We start from the raw sequence: 22,229 nt of genomic DNA, 5'->3' as shown, positions 1-22,229 counted from the left end.
TAATCCAAACATTTGTATAGTGCTTTTCTCCTGTCGGACTCAAAGCGCTCAAGAGCTGCAAGCCACAGGGACGCGCTCAAGAGGCCACCCTGCAGTGTTAGGCAGTCTTGCCTTGAACTCCTTACTGAATAGGTAGAAGGGTAGAAGGGTAGAAGGGTAGAAGGGTAGAAGGGAGGAGGGAGGGAGGGAGGGAGGAGGAGGGAGGAGGGAGAAGGGAGAAGGGAGAAGGGAGGAGGGAGGAGGGAGAAGGGAGAAGGGAGGAGGGAGAAGGGAGGAGGGAATAGGTAGAAGGGTAGAAGGGTAGAAGGGGAGAAGGGAGGAGGGAGTGAGGGAGGAGGGAGGAGGGAGAAGGGATGAGGGAGGAGGGAGGAGGGAGAAGGGAGGAGGGAGGAGGGAGGAGGGAGGAGGGAGAAGGGAGAAGGGAGGAGGGAGGAGGGAGGAGGGAGGAGGGAGAAGGGAGGAGGGAGGAGGGAGGAGGGAGAAGGGAGGAGGGAGGAGGGAGGAGGGAGGAGGGAGGAGGGAGAAGGGAGGAGGGAGAAGGGAGGAGGGAATAGGTAGAAGGGTAGAAGGGTAGAAGGGAGGAGGGGGGAGGGAGGAGGGAGGAGGGAGAAGGGAGAAGGGAGAAGGGAGGAGGGAGGAGGGAGAAGGGAGGAGGGAGGAGGGAGAAGGGAGGAGGGAGAAGGGAGGAGGGAGGAGGGAGGAGGGAGGCCAATTAAAATCTCCCTAGCAGAGTGTGTACCAGCTGTCCCATAACTAATTAGTGTAGCCAGACAACTGAGTCAAATGGTATAAAGGACCTAGCTTGAAGGGAGGGTGGGCAGGTTCTCTAGCACTGAAAGCAGTGTGTTTGACAATAACATGTCTGCTGACAGTGAAATGGAGGCTAATAATTTTGCTCAATACAGCATTATGGGGCGAATCGAACTTCCGCAAAAGTTCGCCTGATGCAGGCGAACGCGAACCCCCAAAGTTCGCCTGGAACCGTTCGCCGGCGAACCGTTCGGCCCATCTCTACTGATAAGCAGGGTAGCGGACAGTGAATGACTTGGAGAAAGTCGTTTATTCACGCAATATAAATAATTAATATATACAGACAATTATTAAAATCACAATTATTAAAACAGTAATAGCCAGTATAAAAAAATAAAAGAAGGGAGAAAAATACTTAGTTCCTGGAAAGATGTCCTTTTTGTGGGAAAATCAGAGTTCTGGGTTTCAATCTGAGTTCAGAGTTCAGACCAGGTGGATGCCAGCATATCCTCAAGCTGGCACCTGATGAGTTCAAGATGTTTCAGTGTGGAGGACACTGAGTTTGGCTCCTCTGCCATTCTTATGCCCCTGATTCAGTAGGAGGGAGTGAGGGCGGGCCCACACCCCCCCTTAGAACATGAGATGAGTCCTCCCCTTGTCCTGGGGGCCAGAAATCATGCCTTAACCATATATGGGCTCTATCTCACAGAACCGTACAGGTCAGGGCAGATTTATTAATATTTTCAGGTCTGCCTCGATGTACCCAGCAGCCTGATACCAAACATGAGGGGTGGGACCCTTGTGGTATCAGCAGGGCACTTCCGAACTGCCTAACTGGCAGTCTTTCCCTCAGGATGGTCTGAAATTCCTTCAGAACCAGCGCCAGATAGGGTCAAGCCTGCTCTGTTAGTTTGGAGGGTCTGCCAGCCTGGCAACACAGAAAATATGATACATATAGCAGTTTATGGAATATGAGAGACCCGTGGGATTTATACCAGGTCATTCCCAGGCAAAGGCTCTTTGAAGTTGGCAGCAGCAAGCCACATGTCGGCTCCCTGCTGGGAAAAGGAGTCGGAGTGTCTGAGTTTCCTCACTCTAGATTGGTTCTGTCATGGTGCTTGTCACCTTATACCTGATGGATGGGCCATCAGCACAGCTTGAAGCCAGGGACTCTCTGGGCCCAGGCTCATTAGCATATCAAAAGAGCCATCCAGCCTGTAGGATGGTGCTCTCTCTCTGCTAAGAAAAGGACTTCAGCTGCCCCTACACACTCAACCCAGATTGTATCGATTTGAAGCGTAATCGATGCAGGGAATCGAGTGCGATCGCTTTTTTCTTCACGGGCGGTTCCAGGACGCGCCTGCGGCCCCGCAACCGTCCGTGACATTTGCTATTAAAATCGCTGAGATATGAACGGAAGGTGCACATGCTTTTCTTTACAAATGGGAGTAAAAAACTATCCTCATGTACCTAAGACAGCCAAAATTTGAAATGTAGATATTAACTTTTGAATACAAAATACTGTAACACCATGGGATTCCAGGAAAGTCGTATTTAGAAATAGGAGTATAAATACGATTGTTTATCTTGATGTATGATTTTGTTTTCACTTCTATGTTGCTTGAAGTTTCTTGTATCACCTTTTACATCTCTACTTACGTTTATATTTTAAATACATTTTTGAAATGGGTCTACTTTAAATTCAGATTTAGGATGCCTTTATAGAAGCTTTTTTTTACATCCATATTATCTTTATTTCTTCATATAAGAATAATAGGAGAATTGACCTTACCTGACTGATTTTTTAATAAGCGTTGTCCTCCTGATTTTATCTTTGGCTATTCTTAGTTGAGCAGGAGTGGGTGGTCGGGCCAACTTAAGGTATCGAGCTCTCTTACGAGCAGCAAGTATCTAAATAATTTAATAGAATAGCAGATAGACATCAGTGATAATAATAAAGATATTGTTATGTCTGCAAACTAACTAAAACTTTTGTGTTTCTTTTCAACTAGCATACTTTAAAAGAATTTAAATAAGAACAGATCATATTATTTATAATAACCCAAAATAAATACACAATATCAAAATTGTTAATTATACTTATTTATATACTTGTTTTGTGCCAATACAAGGGGAGTTGGATATATTTAAAACATAACTTTTAATAAATATTGTAAAATAAGAAAGGTCTAAAGTAAACAAGATCTACAAGGTATATATAGGGAGTCAATAACATCATTCATACTGAAAAAAATATATCATATTTATTTAAGACGAGACCGCAGAGGAGGGGGTGTAGCAATTTGTGGCAAAACAACTCTGCAGCTCAGAGCCCTGAATGTTGGCTCAACAAAGTCTTTTGAATGTATAGGTGCCCAGATCTCAGCTGGTAAAGGCTTCAAAATTTTAGTGGTTTATCGTCCCCCCGGAGATGCTGACCCATTCCTACAGGAATTCTCAGAACTTCTGGCAATGCTAACTCTGTCTTATTCGAGATGGATCATCCTTGGTGACTTCAACATCTGGGCTGATAACACTCAATCACAAAATGCAAATGAACTAATAAATCTCATGGGTGGACTAGGCTTCACACAAGTTGTAAAATCTGCTACCCACAGAGGAGGGCATACGCTAGACTTACTGTTCCACCTTGGAATGAACATTAGTAACATAACAGTAACCCCAGTGGTGTGGTCAGACCATCACATAATACAGTTTACTATTGAACATCACCCTATCAAGCAGCTCCCTAAAGAAACAATCAAAATCCGTCCCCTGAATAAATTAACACCGGAGAGAATAACTGCCAACCTGGATTTTACAAATCTGCTCCACAGTCAAATGGACCCAAACACTCTAGTAACCCAGTACAACAACACGATATATGAAACACTTGACAGTATTGCCCCATGGCGCACCAAATCAGCAACCAAAAAGCAGAAAGCTAATTGGTTTGACAAAACCATCATGGATCTAAAAAAGAAAGGGCGCAGACTTGAAAGACAGTGGCGTAAATCAGGGTCTGAGGAGCACAAATCTAGCCTAATTCAACACCTCAGACAATACCAACAAGCAATAACCAAGAAAAAAATCAGACTTTATCTCGCACAAAATATCTATAGCCAACAACAGAGCTGGTCAACTCTTCCACACAGTGGAATCACTCTGCAATCCTTCCTGCCTAAAAGCCCCAACCACATTCTCCAGGGAAAGGTGTGAAGAATTCTCTGCCTTCTTCACAAACAAGGTGTCTACCATCCGTGCCAGCATTACACCAACATCAATTGACCACTGGACTTTGCATCTGCCTACTACCGTACCACCATGACAAGTCTTTGACACTCTGAGTGAAGAAGATTTTGGAATTCTCATTCAAAGTCTCCGCCCCACTACCTGCGACCTGGATCCTGGCCCAACTGGATCCTTAATGCAGTGCCCAGAGCTGATCAGGCCAGCACTTCACAAAATCACTCAGTGCTCCTTGCAAAGTGGACTTTTCCCAGAAGAACTAAAGAAAGCGATCATAAAACCCCTTTTGAAGAAACCATCACTAGATCCTGATTCTGTAACCAACTACAGACCTGTGGCGAACTTACCATTCCTATCAAAAGTTATTGAGAAAGTAGTCGCCAACCAGCTGGAAGCCAGGCTTACAGATAACAACATCTTTGATACTTTTCAGTCAGGATTCAGGAAAAGGCACAGCACTGAAACGGCATTAGTCCGAGTAATGAATGATCTACATACTGCAAGGGACAAGGGTGATTGGGGCAGCAGTGGTTAGCTCTCTCGCCTTGCAGCGCTGGGTCCCTGGTTCGCATCCCAGCCAGGGCACTATCTGCAAAGAGTTTGTATGTTCTCTCCGTGTATGCGTGGGTTTCCTCCAGGCACTCCGGTTTCCTCCCACATTCCAAAAACATACGGATAAGTTAATTGGCTCCCCCTAAAATTGGCCCTAGACTACAGTACTTACACTGCATAATATAGACATATGGCAATGGTAGGGATTAGATTGTGAGCTCCTTTGAGGGACAGTTAGTGACAAGATATATATATACACTGTACAGCGCTGCGTAATATGTTGGCGCTATATAAATACTAAATAATAATAATAATAATAATTGCTCAATTTTGATTCTTCTTGACTTGTCTGCAGCATTTGATACTGTGGATCATGAAATACTAATCCAGCGACTGAAGAATTACTGTGGCCTAAGGGGTACTGTTCTTAGCTGGTTTCAGACCTTCCTATCTGGCAGGACATAGCAAGTATGTCTGGGCACACACTACTCTAATCCAGTGCCACTTCCCTATGAAGTTCCACAGGGTTCTGTACTATCACCATTACTCTTTGCAGTCTACATGCTCCCACTGGGCAAAATAATCCAGAACTATGGCCTAGGATACCATTGTTACGCAGATTACACACAACTGTATCTGTCCTTCAAGCCTGGCACCCAAGACCCATCAGCATCCATAAATGCGTGTCTAGTGGATTTACAAAATTGGATGAACACCAGCTGGCTGAGGCTGAACTCTGACAAAACAGAGGTGTTGGTGGTAGGTGGTCCACACATGATGGATAAAGTTCAAAACGCTCACCACCTCAAACTAGCAATTGGGGGAGATACTGTATAGTGGTGCTCAAATACCCCTTTTCAAAATTCGAGTTAGGTCGAATTCGAATAGTAAATTATTCGAGATCAGTCGAATATTCGAGTCGAATAATTTTTACTATTCGATTCGACCTCGCAATTCGAGCTCACTATTCGAGTCGGTATTCGAGCTCATTATTCGAGCTGACTATTCGAAATGGCCTTAAATAGCTTCCAACACTTGTTTTGAGGGTGAATGATGCAAGAAACCTCTTTTTTTCCAAGTAACAACAGCAAGTGATTATGTGGGGATGTTCCTTTAAAAAAAAAAAGTTGAAAAGAGAAGTTGTGTCCAGAAATTTGTTCAGTACTGTATATACTTCTTCTTCTTCTTCTTTATCTTCTATATCTTCTTCTTCTTCTTCTTCTTCTTCTTCTATATCTTCTTCTTCTATATCTTCTTCTTCTATATCTTCTTCTATATCTTCTTCTTCTTTTATATTGTCTTCTTCTTCTTCTTCTTCTTCTTCTTCATCTTCTTCATCATCATCTTCTTCTTCTTCATCTTCTTTTTCTTCATCTTCTTCTTCATCTTCTTCTTCATCTTCTTCTTCTTCATCTTCTTCATCTTCTTCTTCATCTTCTTCATCTTCTTCATCTTCTTCATCTTCTTCATCTTCTTCTTCTTCATCTTCTTCTTCTTCTTCTTCTTCTTCTTCTTCTTCATCTTCTTCATCTTCATCTTCTTCATCTTCTTCTTCTTCATCTTCTTCATCTTCTTCTTCATCTTCTTCGTCTTCTTCATCATCTTCTTCTTCTTCATCTTCTTCATCTTCTTCTTCTTCATCATCTTCATCTTCTTCTTCATCTTCCTCTTCTTCATCTTCTTCATCTTCATCTTCTTCATCTTCTTCTTCTTCATCATCTTCTTCATCTTCTTCTTCATCATCTTCTTCTTCTTCATCTTCTTCATCTTCTTCATCTTCATCTTCTTCATCTTCATCTTCTTCTTCATCTTCTTCTTCATCATCTTCATCTTCTTCTTCTTCATCTTCTTCTTCTTCATCTTCTTCTTCTTCATCTTCTTCTTCATCTTCTTCTTCTTCATCTTCATCTTCATCTTCTTCATCTTCTTCTTCTTCATCTTCTTCTTCTTCATCTTCATCTTCTTCTCCTTCTCCTTCTTCTTCTTCTTCTTCTTCTTCTTCTTCTTCATCTTCTTCTTCTTCATCTTCTTCTTCTTCTTCTTCATCTTCTTCATCTTCTTCTATATCGTCTTCTTCTTCACTTATTTCTCTTTTCAAATTTTTTTTTTTAAAGAAATGCAGCTATTTTTGAGCGTAACAAATAGCTGGTGGCGCACGCATGTTGGAAGCGCCATTGTATGTGCTCCCTGGCAGTGGAAACACACAGACAGCAGGAGGTAAATTCAGCAGCAGGAGGAGGAGGATGAGTGTGTGGCAGCAGGCAGTCAATGAGGCAGGCAGCGTGACATAATAGCCCTGGTACCTAGCGGTGATACCAGGGCTGTAAATAAACACAGCAGGCAGGAGGTCCCAGACAGCGGTCGTGCAGCCCACATTTTGTCCAATACACAACTGGGACAACACAGTTTTCAACCCGGGCACCTCAGAAAAATTAAACCTTTTTTTTTTTTTTATGGTTTTGTAGTTTTGTTTTTACAACAAATTACACAGACAGATATAGCTATTTTTTGACGTAATAGCTGGTGGCAGAGTGGCAGCAGAAGGTAAATCTGTGTACCCTGGCGTTGGGAAACACAGACAGACAGACAGCAGCAGCAGCAGCAGGAGGAATGGAGGAGTAATGTGAGCAGCTATTGTTTGACGTAATAGCTGGTGGCAGAGTGGCAGCAGAAGGTAAATCTGTGTACCCTGGCGTTGGGAAACACAGACAGACAGCAGCATCAGCAGGAGGAATGGAGGAGTAGTGTGAGTGTGGCAGCAGGCAGGCAGCGTGACATAATAGCCCTGGTACCTAGCGGTGATACCAGGGCTGTAAATAAACACAGCAGGCAGGAGGTCCCAGACAGCGGTCGTGTAGCCCACATTGTGTCCAATACACAACTGGGACAACACAGTTTTCAACCCGGGCACCTCAGAAAAATTAAACCTTTTTTTTTTTTTATGGTTTTGTAGTTTTGGTTTTACAACCAATTACACAGATATAGCTATTTTTTGACGTAATAGCTGGTGGCAGAGTGGCAGCAGAAGGTAAATCTGTGTACCCTGGCGTTGGTAAACACAGACAGACAGCAGCATCAGCAGGAGGAATGGAGGAGTAGTGTGAGTGTGGCAGCAGGCAGGCAGCGTGACATAATAGCCCTGGTACCTAGCGGTGATACCAGGGCTGTAAATAAACACAGCAGGCAGGAGGTCCCAGACAGTGGTCGTGTAGCCCACATTGTGTCCAATACACAACTGGGACAACACAGTTTTCAACCCGGGCACCTCAGAAAAATTAAACCTTTTTTTTTTTATGGTTTTGTAGTTTTGGTTTTACAACCAATTACACAGATATAGCTATTTTTTGACGTAATAGCTGGTGGCAGAGTGGCAGCAGAAGGTAAATCTGTGTACCCTGGCGTTGGGAAACACAGACAGACAGCAGCATCAGCAGGAGGAATGGAGGAGTAGTGTGAGTGTGGCAGCAGGCAGGCAGCGTGACATAATAGCCCTGGTACCTAGCGGTGATACCAGGCCGTAAATGAACACAACAGGAGGTCCCAGACAGCGGTCGTGCAGCCCACATCGTGTCCAATACACAACTGGGACAACACAGTTTTCAACCCGGGCACCTCAGAAAAATTAAACCTTTTTTTTTTTTTTTATGGTTTTGTAGTTTTGGTTTTACAACCAATTACACAGATATAGCTATTTTTTGACGTAATAGCTGGTGGCAGAGTGGCAGCAGAAGGTTAATCTGTGTACCCTGGCGTTGGGAAACACAGACAGACAGCAGCATCAGCAGGAGGAATGGAGGAGTAGTGTGAGTGTGGCAGCAGGCAGGCAGCGTGACATAATAGCCCTGGTACCTAGCGGCGATACCAGGCCGTAAATGAACACAACAGGAGGTCCCAGACAGCGGTCGTGCAGCCCACATCGTGTCCAATACACAACTGGGACAACACAGTTTTCAACCCGGGCACCTCAGAAAAATTAAACCTTTTTTTTTTTTTTATGTTTTTTTGGTTTTGTTTGTAAAACAAATTACACAGATATATAGCTATTGTTTGACGTAATAGCTGGTGGCAGAGTGGCAGCAGAAGGTAAATCTGTGTACCCTGGCAGTGGGAAACACAGACAGACAGCAGAAGGGCAGTACACAGCAGCCCACTGTAGGTGTAAAATGTGTGGCTGCAGGCGACGTAATAGTCAAAGTGAACCAGGCTGGCTTAGTGAGCAGGAGCCAGGAGGTGGTAAAGGGTGGTAAGGCACATTAACGATGGTTCTTAGCCAGTTCATGTCCCCCTCTCGCCGACAACAGGGGCCAGGAACTCGCCTTCCACCCACGCCTGGTTCATCTTGAGAAACGTCAGTCTGTCCACAGACTTGTGAGACAGATGTGAGCGTTTCTCGGTGACCACACCACCAGCTGCACTGAAGCAGCGCTCGGACAGCACGCTGGAAGGGGGGCAGGACAGCACTTCCAGGGCGTACTGCGCCAGCTCGCTCCAGATCTCCAGGCGCTTGACCCAATACTCCATGGGATCAACAGGGGCATTGCTGTCAAGCCCGCTGTAGGACCCCATGTAGTCAGCCACCATGCGGGTCAGGCGCTGGCTGTGACCGGTGGAGGATGCTGCTGCATGCACCTCCTCTCTAGTCACTGCTGCCGGAGCCTCTACAGTCCTGTAGAGCTCGTGGCTGAGAGACAGCAGGTCTGTGGGGCGCTTGCTGCTGGATGCAGGCACCTGCTGCTGCCTCTGTGCTGGCTGCTGGACAGTGGGGGTGGAAGGCTGGGGGAAGGCTTCCTCCAAGCGCTCAACAAGGGCCTGCTGCAAGCTCCTTATTTGTTGCGCTGGGTCTCCTCCTGCAGGCGGCAGGAACTGGCTCAACTTCCCCTTGAGGCGTGGGTCCAACATCATGCTGATCCAGATGTCCTCCCTCTGCTTCATCTGGATCACCCTGGGGTCTCTGCGCAGGCACGTCAGCATGTGCGCTGCCATTGGGAAGAGGCGGGCCACGTCTGCTGGCACATCGACGGCAGTGCTGCTGTCCTCATCCTCCTCCTCTGCCTCGTCAGCCTCATCCTCTCTCCACCCCCGCACCAACTCAGCTGCACTGTGCTGCTCCCCCTCATCAGCAGCAAGGTCAGGGACCTCCACCAAGTCCTCCTCCTCCTCCCCCTCAGAGGTGGACTGTGCAGCTGCTTGCCGCTCCTGCTGGTCCAAGGCTGCCGCTCCCTGTTCCAGCAAAGCATCGAGGGCCCTGTTCAGCAGACAAACCAGGGGCACCCACTCGCAGACCATAGCATGGTCCCTGCTCACCATGTTAGTGGCCTGCAGAAAGGGAGCCAGCACTAAGCACACCTGCTGCATGTGCCTCCAGTCATCATCGGGGATGATGGACGGGATGTTGCTGGTCTTGTCCCTTCTCTGAGCGGCGGAAACAGTGGCCAGGGCAAGGTACTGTTTGACAGTGCGCTTCTGTTCAACCAGACGCTCCAACATCGCCAGGGTGGAGTTCCAGCGAGTCGGAACGTCAAGGATCAGCCGATGGCGTGGCAGATCCAGCTCCTTTTGCACGTCTTCCAGGCTCGCACAGGCTGCAGCCGAGCGCCGGATGTGACGCACAACGTTCCTTGCCGTTTCCAGCAGTTCGCCCATCCCCTGGTAGGTGCGCAAGAACTTCTGCACCACCAGGTTCAGCACGTGGGCAAGACAGGGGATGTGGGTCAGGTTTCCCCTGTCTATTGCGGCAACCAGATTGGCCCCATTGTCGGCCACCACCTCTCCGACTCTGAGGCCTCTGGGGGTCAGCCAAATCCTCTCCTGCTCCTGGAGTTTGGCCAACACATGGGTTGCCGTCAGCTTGGTCTTCCCAAGGCTGACCAAGTGCAGCAGCGCTTGGCAGTGGCGGGCCTTCACGCTGCTGCTGAGGCGGGGGGTTTGGCCAGGTGTGCCGGAGGATGGCAGAGGATCGGAGGAACCTGCTGCAGTTCCCCTGACCCTGCGGGGTGGCACCACCCACTGTGTTGCTGCTGCTGCTGTGCCCGCTGCTGCTCTCCCATCCTCACCCCCTTCCACCAAGCTGACCCAGTGGACAGTGAAGGACAGGTTGCGGCCTGTCCCGAAGCGGCTGCTCCAGGAGTCCATGGTGACGTGGACCCTTTCACCAACCGCGTGCTCCAGCCCTCGCTCCACATTGGCCATCACAAAGCGGTGCAGTGCAGGAATGGCCTTGCGGGAGAAAAAGTGTCTGCTGGGGAGCTGCCAGTCTGGGGCTGCGCAAGCAAGCAGCGCACGAATGTCGCTCCCCTCCTGCACGAGCGTGTACGGCAGGAGTTGGGAGCACATGGCCCGTGCCAGCAAGCCGTTCAGCTGCCGCACGCGACGGCTGCTGGGAGGCAGAGCCCTAACCACCCCCTGGAAGGACTTGCTCAAAAGGCTCTGGCGTGGCCTTTTGCTGGCACGTGAATCAGCAGACACAGCGGAGGAGGCCACTGAGGACTGGCTGCCAGAACAGGCCTCAGTGTCGGCGGCAGGAGTTGCAGAGGGGGGAGGAGCAGTGCGTTTCCGGCCTCCTGCTGGTGCTGCTGGAGGAGCAGGAGGGCGGGTGGCTGCTGTTGCTGCTGCTGCTGCAGCTGAAGGCTGTGCAGTGATGGGTGTGGTGCCACTGCCAGCACCAGATGCCTTCAGCCTCTGGAACTCCTCATGCTGGTGGAAATGTTTCGCAGAAAGGTGGTTGATGAGCGAGCTGGTGCTGAACTTTAAGGGGTCTGCACCTCTGCTCAACTTCCGCTGACAGTGGTTGCAAGTGGCGTACTTGCTGTACACAGTGGGCATGGTGAAAAATCGCCAGATTGGTGACAGAAACATCCCCCTACGGCATGGAAGCGCTGCTGCCGCCTGTCTCCCTGTGGTGGTTGGGGGGGGGGCTTGGGTGCGGCTGGTGGTGGTACTGGCAGATGCTGCTGCTGCTGCTGCTGAGCCTGAGACACCAGCAGGCTGTGGGACCTGCCTACTGCTGCCAATGCTTGCAATGATGCGCCTCCTTGCAAGGCCCACAAGCGCATCATCCTCCTCCTTCTCAGAGCTGCTGAGGACGACATCCCCTGGAGGTGGTGGCACCCAGTCTCTGTCTGTCACCGGGTCATCATCATCCTCGCCCTCCTGAAACATGTCCTGCTGGGATGATGACCCCCCAAACTCCTCTCCTGATGCATGGATGGGCTGCTTGACTGTCGCCACAGTCTTGCTGTCCAATCCCTCATCCCCCAAAGTGCCCATCAGCATCTCCTCCTCAAGATCGCCAACAACAGCAGACAATTTACTCATGATGCCTGGGGTCAAAAGACTGCTGAATGACAGGTCGGCGAGTGACGGTGAACTGGCCTCCTCCCCAGACCCTGCTGGGCGGCTGCTGCGAACAGGGGTGGTGGTGGTGGTGGTGGTGGTGGTGAGGGTGGAGGCCTCGGATGCAGAGCTGATGGCGGGCTGCTCATCCTCCGTCATCAGTTGCACCACAGTGTCTGCATCCTTTTCCTCAATGGGATGTTTCAGACCCGGCTGGAGGAAAATCGGAGCAGGTGCTACACGCTGCTGCTGCTGTGTCTCTGCAGCGTGAGTTGCAGATGCTCCTGCTGGGCGGCGCCCAAGGCGTCCACGGCCAGTGGCTATGGGAGGAATGTTAGCCACTGACGCTGCTGCTGCTGCGGAACTGTGCATGGTGGCGCGGCCGCGGCTTGCCACAATGCTGCTCCCTCTCCTCCTGATTCCCTTGCTGCCCTTCCCCTTGCCCAAACCGCGCTGGCTGCCACTTCCAGACATCTTCGATGTTTTGGGCGTAAACACAAACGTTTTTGAAAAGGGCGGGAGAAAAGTGGGGTACTTTAATGGGGTGGGTTGGTGGGTGAGGTGACTGAGTGAGTGTCCCGACTCCCTAGTACAGTAAGTAAGTAGTAACAGTCAGGAAGTACAACTAGCAGCAGGTACAATAATCAGTAGTAATCACAAGGAAATAGAGTGTGTGTACACTGCAGACAGTGAGTGCACGCACGCGCAAACACGCGCAGGAGCTGGCCTATGAACAGTGACTGAGTGAGTGTCCCTACTACAGTAAGTAAGTAGTAACTGTCAGGAAGTACAACTAGCAGCAGTTACAATAATCACTATCAGTAGTAATCACAAGGAAATAGAGTGTGTGTACACTACAGACAGTGAGTGCACGCACGCGCAAACACGCGCAGGAGCTGGCCTATGAACAGAGAGTGAGTGAGTGAGTGTCCCTAGTACAGTAAGTAAGTAGTAACAGTCAGGAAGTACAACTAGCAGCAGTTACAATAATCAGTAGTAATCACAAGGAAATAGAGTGTGTGTACACTACAGACAGTGAGTGCACGCACGCGCAAACACGCGCAGGAGCTGGCCTATGAACAGAGAGTGAGTGAGTGTCCCTAGTACAGTAAGTAAGTAGTAACAGTCAGGAAGTACAACTAGCAGCAGTTACAATAATCAATATCAGTAGTAATCACAAGGAAATAGAGTGTGTGTACACTGCAGACAGTGAGTGCACGCACGCGCAAACACGCGCAGGAGCTGGCCTATGAACAGTGACTGAGTGAGTGTCCCTACTACAGTAAGTAAGTAGTAACTGTCAGGAAGTAGAATTTACAATAATCAATCAGTAATCAGAAGGAAATAGAGTGTGTGTACAGTACACAGACAGTGAGTGCACACACACACGCAGGAGTCCGAGCTAGTAGCCTAGTATGAACAGTGACAGTGAGTGTCCTAGTACAGTTACAGTAGTATATAACTACAATACAAAATACAATCACTAAGTAGTAAAGGGACAGCAGAAATACTGTCTAATACTATCTAATACTGTCTAATACTAATGAGAAATAAACTAACAGAGGACAGGAGGACAGCTGCCCACACAGGCAGGCCCTGAGGCCTAAAGCTGTAAGCCTGCAGCAGCTGTCTGAGTCTCTCTCTATGTAACACAAAAGCTACTAACTAAAATACAATGTCTATCTAACTAACAACAATATAGGTGTGTATAGGAGGTGTATGTGAGCAAAAACGCTAGGTAAATGACCACAATAAAGCTCTTGCTAAGCCAAAGCACAAAGGAGCAACTCTCTCTCTATGCAAGTCTCAGGCAAGGACGGAGATACGGAACATGGCGGCCGCTATTTATAGGGTAGGGGCTGGCCAGGGTCCCCCTCTGTGATTGGCTGCCGTCAGAGGGCCTGGGAGCCCTCTGATTGGCTCTAAGGACATCAATCTGGGCTATGACGCTATTCGAGCTCGGTACCCGAGCTCGAATAGCGCCGTTTGCTCGAATAGTGAATGGGCTATTCGCGTTTACTCGAATAGCCCATTCGAATAGCTGCAGCTATTCGGAGCTCGAATACCGAGCTCGAATAGCTGAAAAAGAGCTCGAATATTCGAGCTACTCGAATATTCGAGCTCTGCTGAGCACCACTGATACTGTACAGTATAAAGACTCTGTGCGAAACCTTGGGGTGATCCTGGATGGAAATCTAAAACTCAAACAGCAGATATCAGCTGTCGTCAAGTCTTCCTTCTTCCATCTAAGAAATATAGCGAAAATCAAACACCTTATCCCAGCTGAAGACCTACCTGCCCTGGTTCATGCATTTGTATCCTCCCGCCTAGACTACTGCAACGCCCTGTTCATCGGATCTACAGAAAAGGTTCTGCGCCCCTTACAGCTAGTACAGAATGCTGCAGCCAGAATCCTAGCCAATGCCCCCCGCAGCTCACACATCACCCCAGTACTGCAAACTCTTCACTGGTTGCCAGTAAAATGGAGAATCAATTTTAAGATCTGCCTGCTGACATTCAAGGCTCTAAACCACATGGGACCCAAATACATTGCGGATCTATTGGAACTTTATGCCCCTCCACGCACCCTCCGCTCTGCCAACAAGATGAAGCTGATTATTCCCAGGATACACTTAACATTTGGTGCTCGGGCCTTTTCCTACGCAGCCCCTACTCTATGGAACTCACTTCCACAATAAGTACGAGAGGCTCCCTCTCTGGACAGCTTTAAAAAAAGGCTAAAAACTCACCTCTTTTCCCTAGCCTTTGAGACTGCATAATGCAGGGTCACAGAGCTTTGAGTCCCCAGGGAGAAAAGCGCTATATAAATATTATTGTTATTGTTATTGTTGTTAATCCACACCATTAAAGAATCCAACTTGTTATCATATATTTATATAAACTACATAAACTATGTAGTTGATTTGTTTACATGTTACTCTGATAAGGCATGATGATAACTTTGATAAGGCATGCTATTTGTCTTAGTGAATCAAGCCCTATGTATTCTAAATCTCTCCAATATCAATTTTTCTAAGTAATCTCCTGGGCAGGGGCGGTCCGCTTCAGGTGAATGGCGTGCTTCAGACGACAGGGATGCTACACCGGCATCCCACCCGCCCCTCCCTCCCCTTGGCCACCACTGGTTTTACCTTCTGAGCCGGCGATGGCTTCCTCTAGGAAAGTCAATGGCCCACTCGCCTCCATAATAGACCTCAAATCAGAACAGGAGAGCGGCTCCCTGTAGCGGTGCATCGGAAGTACTTAATTCCTGTATATGCGCCATTACCACGGGAACTGCTCTCTTGTATCTTCACGTGGCGAAGCAGATAGCTGATGATCTGAGTTCTATTATGGAGGCAAGGGGGTCGGGGACTGTCCTAGAGGAGGCAGCTGCGAGCTCAGAAGGTAAACGAGCAGTGTGCAGTGTGCCGTGGACCGGAGGACTTTCTGTGGCTAATTTGAGAAGATCCAGGAGGCGGAGGGGGTAGGGAGGGAGCGATAAGCCTGGAGGGGGTTGGAGGAAGCCCCAGGTATGTATAAAACTTTTATTTCCTTTCATCTCAGGTTCCCTTTAATCAGGGCCGGTTTTAGACTTTTTGCCACCAGATGCAAACTTGTGAGGATGCGCCCCCCCCCCCCACCCCCACCTATTTGGAATGAATGCACAGCACATGAACTGCACCATCATGTCCGTGTACAGATGACACAGGAGACCTGGGTTCTACCTGTTCAGTAAGCCAGCACCTATTCAGTATGGAGTCATTGGGCAACACTCCCTAACACTGCTACTGCCTGCTGATTTTGCTTGCATTTTACATTGGTGGGATGGTTTGGAATAGACAGCTTTAAAGGGATACTGTAGGGGGGTCAGGGGAAAATTAGTTGAACTTACCCGGGGCTTCTAATGGTCCCCCGCAGACATCCTGTGTTGGCGCAGCCACTCACCGATGCTCCGGCCCCGCCTCCGGTTCACTTCTGGAATTTCAGACTTTAAAGTCAGAAAACCACTGCGCCTGCGTTGCCGTGTCCTCGATCCCGCTGATGTCATCAAGAGCGCACAGCGCAGGCCCAGTATGGTCTGTGTCTGCGCAGTACACTCCTGAAGACATCAGCGGGAGCGAGGACACGGGCGTGCAGGCGCAGTGGTTTTCTGACTTTAAAGTCAGAAATTCCTGAAGTGAACTGGAGGCGGGGCCGGAGCATCGGTGAGTGGCTGCGCCAACACAGGATGTCTGCGGGGGACCATTAGAAGCCCCGGGTAAGTTCAGCTCATTTTCCCCCGACCCCTCTACAGTATCCCTTTAATCTGTGACAAATACTTCCTGTGTGGAACCATAAGGCTCAGCATGTGCTACATTTCAGACCATGCTGAGGAGCTGCAGCTTTATGAATAAGAACTATACATTTTAGTTTTATTTGTAAAATTGAGGCAGGAAACACACTTGTCTCAGTTTTTCAGCACGCGTTTTCCTGCATACTTTTTCTGCACACCAAGTGTGTTTCTATGCAGGAAAACGCGTGCGTTTTTTCACAGCAGCTGATGTATTTGATAGAGAAAACTGACTGCAGAATCAGGATGCAGAATGTCAATAACATATTAAATGTGGACTAGCCCATTGATTAACAGTTCTCAGTTTTTCTGTGCAGAAAACGCGCACGCAAACAGTCAAGTATGTTCCCTGCCTGAAAGTCTCAGCCTGGTCTGAGAGGGCATGCTGGGCCTTGTGAGCCTAAAGGTTGTGTATCTGTAGAAATGGTTAAAGGAAAGCAAGGAAGAGGGCGAGAGATACATGGCAGGAGGAGAGTGTACTGACCTGAGGTCATGGCTCTGCTGGTCTTAAAAACTTTTGTTGCAGACTTCATATCAGATCTCTCTGCAGTGACTCTGCCTGTGCGCTTAGTTCTTACACAATCCATACCACACACATACATCAGGAAGGGATTTTTCGATTTTACCTTAATCTGTGACAAATGTATCCTGTGTGGAACCATAAGGCTCAGCATGTGCTACATTTCAGACCATGCTGAGGAGCTGCACCTTTATGAATTAGAACTATACATTTTAGTTTTATTGTAAAATTGAAAGTCTCAGCCTGGTCTGAGAGGGCATGCTGGGCCTTGTGAGCCTAGAGGTTGTGTATCTGTAGAAAGGGTTAAAGGGAAGCAAGGAAGAGGGCGAGAGATACATGGCAGGAGGAGAGTGTACTGACCTGAGGTCATGACTCGGCTGGTCATAAAAACTTTTGTTGCAGACTTCATATCAGACCTCTCTGCAGTGATTCTGCCTGTACACTTAGTTCTTACACAATCCATACCACACAGTTCCAGGAGACAAAAGTGAGACACCGAGAGCCCAATATGGTGTAGTATGTACAGGATAACGTGTAAATGATAAACAGTGAGATACTCACAAACAAGGGTTACCACTCAGGCAACCACTGTAAATGCAGGTGAGGAGATTAGACCTGTCGCTCTCTGTAGATCGGAAAGGTAGGGGTAGGTCACCCCTCCACCAGGGGTGAACACAGTGTATTTGCTAGAGAACAGAGGCGCCAACAGGATAAAAAGTGATAAAAACTTTAACCACTTAAGCCCAACTGGACAAACATTCTCGTCCAGTTGGGCTGCATACACTCCCGTGGGTTGTTAGCCCAGCAATCAATGAAAGGGATTATAGATCCCTTTCATTGATCGAATCCCCCTGCAGAAAAGCCGACAGCGTCTCATCAGACGCTGCAGTTTTCGTGAGTTTCAAAAAGTTCCCAGTCTTCATTCTTCTTCCTGGAAGCGTATGATCACGCTTCCACGACTTTTTCACTGTGGCCATCTTGTGGCCAAACAGTAAAACCACACACACATCCATTTTTTTTTATAAATAAATACATTTTTTACATTTATAATTAGCTGTTTACCTCCCATATCAAAAATTACCCACATACAATTTTTAATACAAAAAAAACAAAAATTACAATTAAAAAGAAAGAAAAAAAAAACATAAATAGTTACCTAAGGGTCTGAACTTTTTAAATATGCATGTCAAAGGAGTATATTCATATATTTTTTAAAATTATGGGCTTGTAAATAGTGATGGCCGCAAATTTAAAAAATTCACCTTTATTTCCAAATAAAATATTGGCGCCATACATTGTGATAGGGACATAATTTAAATGGAGTAATAAGCGGGACAAATGGGCAAATAAAATACATGGGTTTTAATTACAGTAGCATGTATTAATTTCAAACTATAATGGCCAAAAACTGAGAAATAATGATTTTTTTCCCATTTCTTTCTTAATAATCCTGTTAAAATGGATTTAGAATAAAATAATTCTTAGCAAAATGTATCACCTAAAGAAAGCTTAATTGATGGCGGAAAAAAGAAGATATAGACCAAGTCATTGTGATGAGTAGTGAAAAAGTTATTGGAAAATGAATGGGAGGTGAAAGTTGCTCAGATGCAAAAAATAGACAACCCTTCGGGCTTAAGTGGTTAAAATTGCTAGGGAGGCAATGATGAACTTACCTCCAGAAAGCAGATACGAACAACTGTCTGAATCAAACAATTGATTTTATTAAGAGTACCACTCTTAATAAATTCAATTGTTTTATTCAGACAGTTGTTCCTGTCTGCTTTCCGGAGGTAAGTCCACCACTGCCTCCCTAGCAATTTTAAAGTTTTTATCACTTTTTATCCTGTTGGCACCTCTGTTCTCTAGCAAATAGTTCCGGGAGACAGGTCTTCTCTCCCCCTGCTCTCTACACATACTGAAGAGCTGTTGTATCTTGTGATGAGACACACTAATAGCCGCCCGGGCGGAAGCGATACATGGCTCAATCACTGTCCGCATCTCTCTCTGCCTTGCAGCTTGTGTGCCTGGAAAATATCTAGAGAGGGAGCTGCAGTCTGGGGCTGCTGTGACTGTTGACTGTGTGAAGAGAAGTCATGTGGATGAGGAGGCTAATTGTTTATTCGAAGGTGAGGGATGACAGAAGAGGGAAAAAGATACCACTATGATTTTCTAATGCATTGCTGGGCAGAACGGCCAGGCGAATGGCGGGTCGGCTGCAGCATCACTCAAGAAGTGACCACTTCCGGTTGCTGCCTGGCGCCACCCCACACCTTTGCCGCATGAAGAAGTTGCCTCATGCTGCATCATGGACATGGGCCTGTGTTTAATTTGCAAAAACGGAGCCATAAGTATGTGAAATATTACTCCCAGCAAAATGCATACTATTTGCATATTTATCATTATTGTACAAATTAAATTCCCCACTGTTAGTAGTCATACCTTATCAAAATGTGATGCTTCATTATCACTTTGAAGAGATGGAGTTGTTAAGTATGCTAACTGTAAAAATTGTTCATCAGCAATCTGTGTCACATCTTCACTAAATGCTTTCACAAAAAAATCACTCTTCTCTTTGTTTGTCCATGCCACAAAACTGGCCATGAGTAAAATCTGCAAGGTAATTTCACAGTAGTAAGTATTCACAAACATAAAATGACATTTATTTGCTATGTGAGTATAGTTTCCATTGTAATGCAACTCTCTGACCATTAAGTTTGCAAACTCATCCCTGAAAATTGCTGCTTAACTTATTGCTGAATATTAGTATTGTAACCTTCAAAGTACTCCCTTTGGGAAGCTATGCAATGACACAAGCATCCAGTCCACCCTTCAAAGCAATTTCTGGAATCGCCATTGGAATGGTAGAGCATAACAATGGCGCCTAAAAAGAAGTGCACCCCATTCACATCAATGCAAATCTTTTCTTTATTGGCGCCAAGTGTATAAAAAAAGGTGCCACGTAAATATAACAACTATATCGCTTGTTACCTTTAACTTTCATCTCCATACCAAATGTATCCATTAAAACAACCCATTATTTAACAAATAATAATTTCTAAAACTGTATAATTGTTTCTAAAACTGTTGCCTATGCTTTCTCAGCAGCTGTCACGATTCCCACCTATGTTACAAATGATCGTTTTTCAACAAACTTACTTAAACTTATATTTAAGTAAAAAGTTTATTTTTACATTTTGACTCAATTATTTCCTTTTATTCCTTGTTAAATAAAACCATAAATACTCATATACTCATTTAAATTACACAAACAATATGGGGCATTAAGATTAGGCGCCCTTAAAGTGATACTGAAGCGGAAAAAAAACTAATGATATAATGAATTGGTTGTGTAATACGGATAATTAATAGAACATTAGTAGCAAACACAATAGTGTCATTTTCTTTCAGGTTTATAGTTTTCTTTAATAACATTGCATCATTCTCTAATAATTGCAGTTTCCACAATGCACTCAGCATTTTAAATGATTTCACAGAGCAGGCTACTGACCCTTTGAACTTTTCTCTGCAGAAAAACCATAAACAAAGAGGAAACAATGAGAGACGGTTGAGAAGAGTGCTTCATGCTTTGTGCTGTCCACGACTTTATAAAGTTATAGGGCTTGATTCACAAAGGGGTGCAAACTGTTTAGCACGGGTGTGCTGAACAGTTAGCACGTGAAGTGCCGTTCGCGGACTTTTGCGCGCGATCGCAGAACTTTGCGTGCGCTAAAGTCCGCGAACGGCACTTCACGTGCTAACTGTTTAGCACAGCCGTGCTAAACAGTTTGCATCGCTTTGTGAATCAAGTCCATAGAGCTCAAAGAAGCTGTTTTGCATAGATAACAACTGAAGTTTCTTAACTCTTCCTGTACTGAAAACAATATGACACTCATATCTGTGCTAATAATGTTTTATTTCTTAGCAGTACTACACATACAGACCACTATATTATACATTTATTTTTACTTCAGATCCCCTTTAAGGGGGGGTTGAGGTAAGGCACCACCAGGGTCGATTAAGGTTAGGCACCACCTGGAAGGTTAATTTTAGGTATGAATGGGTTAAAGTGAACCTAAAGCCGATCAAAAAAAATTAGATTAACGCACCTGGGGCTTCCCTCAGCCCCCTGCAGCCGATCGGTGCACTCGCAGCTCCGCTCCGATGCCTCTGCACCCGCCGGCGAACACTTCCGGTTTGGCCGTCACCGGCCGACAGGCATGGGAACACGAGTGATTGTTCGCGTTCCCAGCCTGTATATCGCCCCCTATGCTGCTATTGCGACCTCCTGGCCGCAATAGCAGCATAGGGGGCGATATACAGGCTGGGAACGCGAACAATCACTCACGTTCCCATGCCTGTCGGCCGGTGACAGCGAAACCGGAAGTCGTCGCCGGCGGGTCCAGAGGCATCGGAGCGGAGCTGCGAGGGCACCGATCGGCTGCAGGGGGCTGAGGGAAGCCCCAGGTGAGTTAATCTCATTTTTTTTGATCGGCTTTAGGTTCACTTTAAGGTTTAAGCACCACCAGGGGGTGTGTTAAGGTTAGGCACCACCAGGGTTGTTTTAGGGTAAGGTACCACCAGGGAGGGAGGGTTCTTTGTAAGAGTAGGGAGAGGTTAGGTTATAGTAAAATATCAGTAAGTATTAATTATATTTTACTTTATGAATGAAGTAGTACAATATCAGTAAATTAAAAGATATTTTATCACTTTTACTGGTGCTCATTTTACTAATCGCAAAAATAGAGTTTACATTGAGAAATAGTTTAATATCAGTATTATAATAAATATTTTATGGCATATCCTGGCGCCCATTTTATTAAATGATAACTTCAATATCTGGTGCCCTATGTAACCAGAACCTTTATTATATGCACACATTAGACTTGTTCTTATATTGCCGTAGATTTCCTGAACTTTATTAAAATGCCTTCCATTCCATATTTCTTTTATTTTGGAGTAAAGAAAAGGTATTTTGGGGCCAGATCAGGTGGGCAGGTGCTCCCATAAAGTTCAGGTAGTTAGCATCTTTTTCGAGCAGCCTTTTCAGCAATTTCAATGAGTAAAAGTCAAACTTGAGACAGCAGTGAGACATTGATAAACCAAGGTTATAAAACCTTTCAAGTTGTTTGTACAATGCTGTCAACTTAAGCACACAGTGGAAAGTTTGAAGACTTAATTGTTAGGTCTCAATTTAATTGCTTTTTACATGCATTAATTTTTTTACATCCTTTAAAGCGGACCCAAACCAAACATTTTTTTAAATTCAAAATATTTAGTTGCATCAGTCTGATACATACAAAGAAAATAAAAACTCCTTCAAGCCTATGAGCATTTCAGTGCCTGCTTTTCACCCTCCTTTTTGCATAACTAGGGTTATACTGGGGGCAGCCATTAGCAATTCCTCCATTGCCGGACACCATCTACTCCACCAGTTTGCCGGATTATTTGCCGGCAATATGAAAGGAAGGGAGGAATTTCTCCAATAAATGTAAA

The 22,229-nt window shown here is 46.3% G+C and overlaps 1 protein-coding gene across 1 annotated transcript in view; it reads right to left on the bottom strand.

The window, feature by feature from the left end:
• LOC137518507 (polycystin-1-like protein 1) overlaps window positions 1-19,271 on the bottom strand; it is a 330,792-nt gene extending 311,521 nt beyond the window's left edge. The window contains exons 1-2 of the mRNA XM_068236461.1: window positions 19,176-19,271; window positions 2,543-2,661 (exon numbers count right to left, since the gene is read on the bottom strand). The gene's annotated coding sequence lies outside the window, so the exon portion shown is untranslated. The remainder of the gene's footprint in view (window positions 1-2,542; window positions 2,662-19,175) is intronic.
• Between the last annotated feature and the right edge of the window lie 2,958 nt (window positions 19,272-22,229).

The sequence above is a fragment of the Hyperolius riggenbachi genome, chromosome 5, assembly GCF_040937935.1.
Source record: "Hyperolius riggenbachi isolate aHypRig1 chromosome 5, aHypRig1.pri, whole genome shotgun sequence".
Taxonomy (NCBI): Eukaryota; Metazoa; Chordata; class Amphibia; order Anura; family Hyperoliidae; genus Hyperolius; species Hyperolius riggenbachi.
The sequence above is the reverse complement of the archived record's forward strand: the minus strand, read 5'-3'. Positions and strand labels throughout refer to the sequence as shown.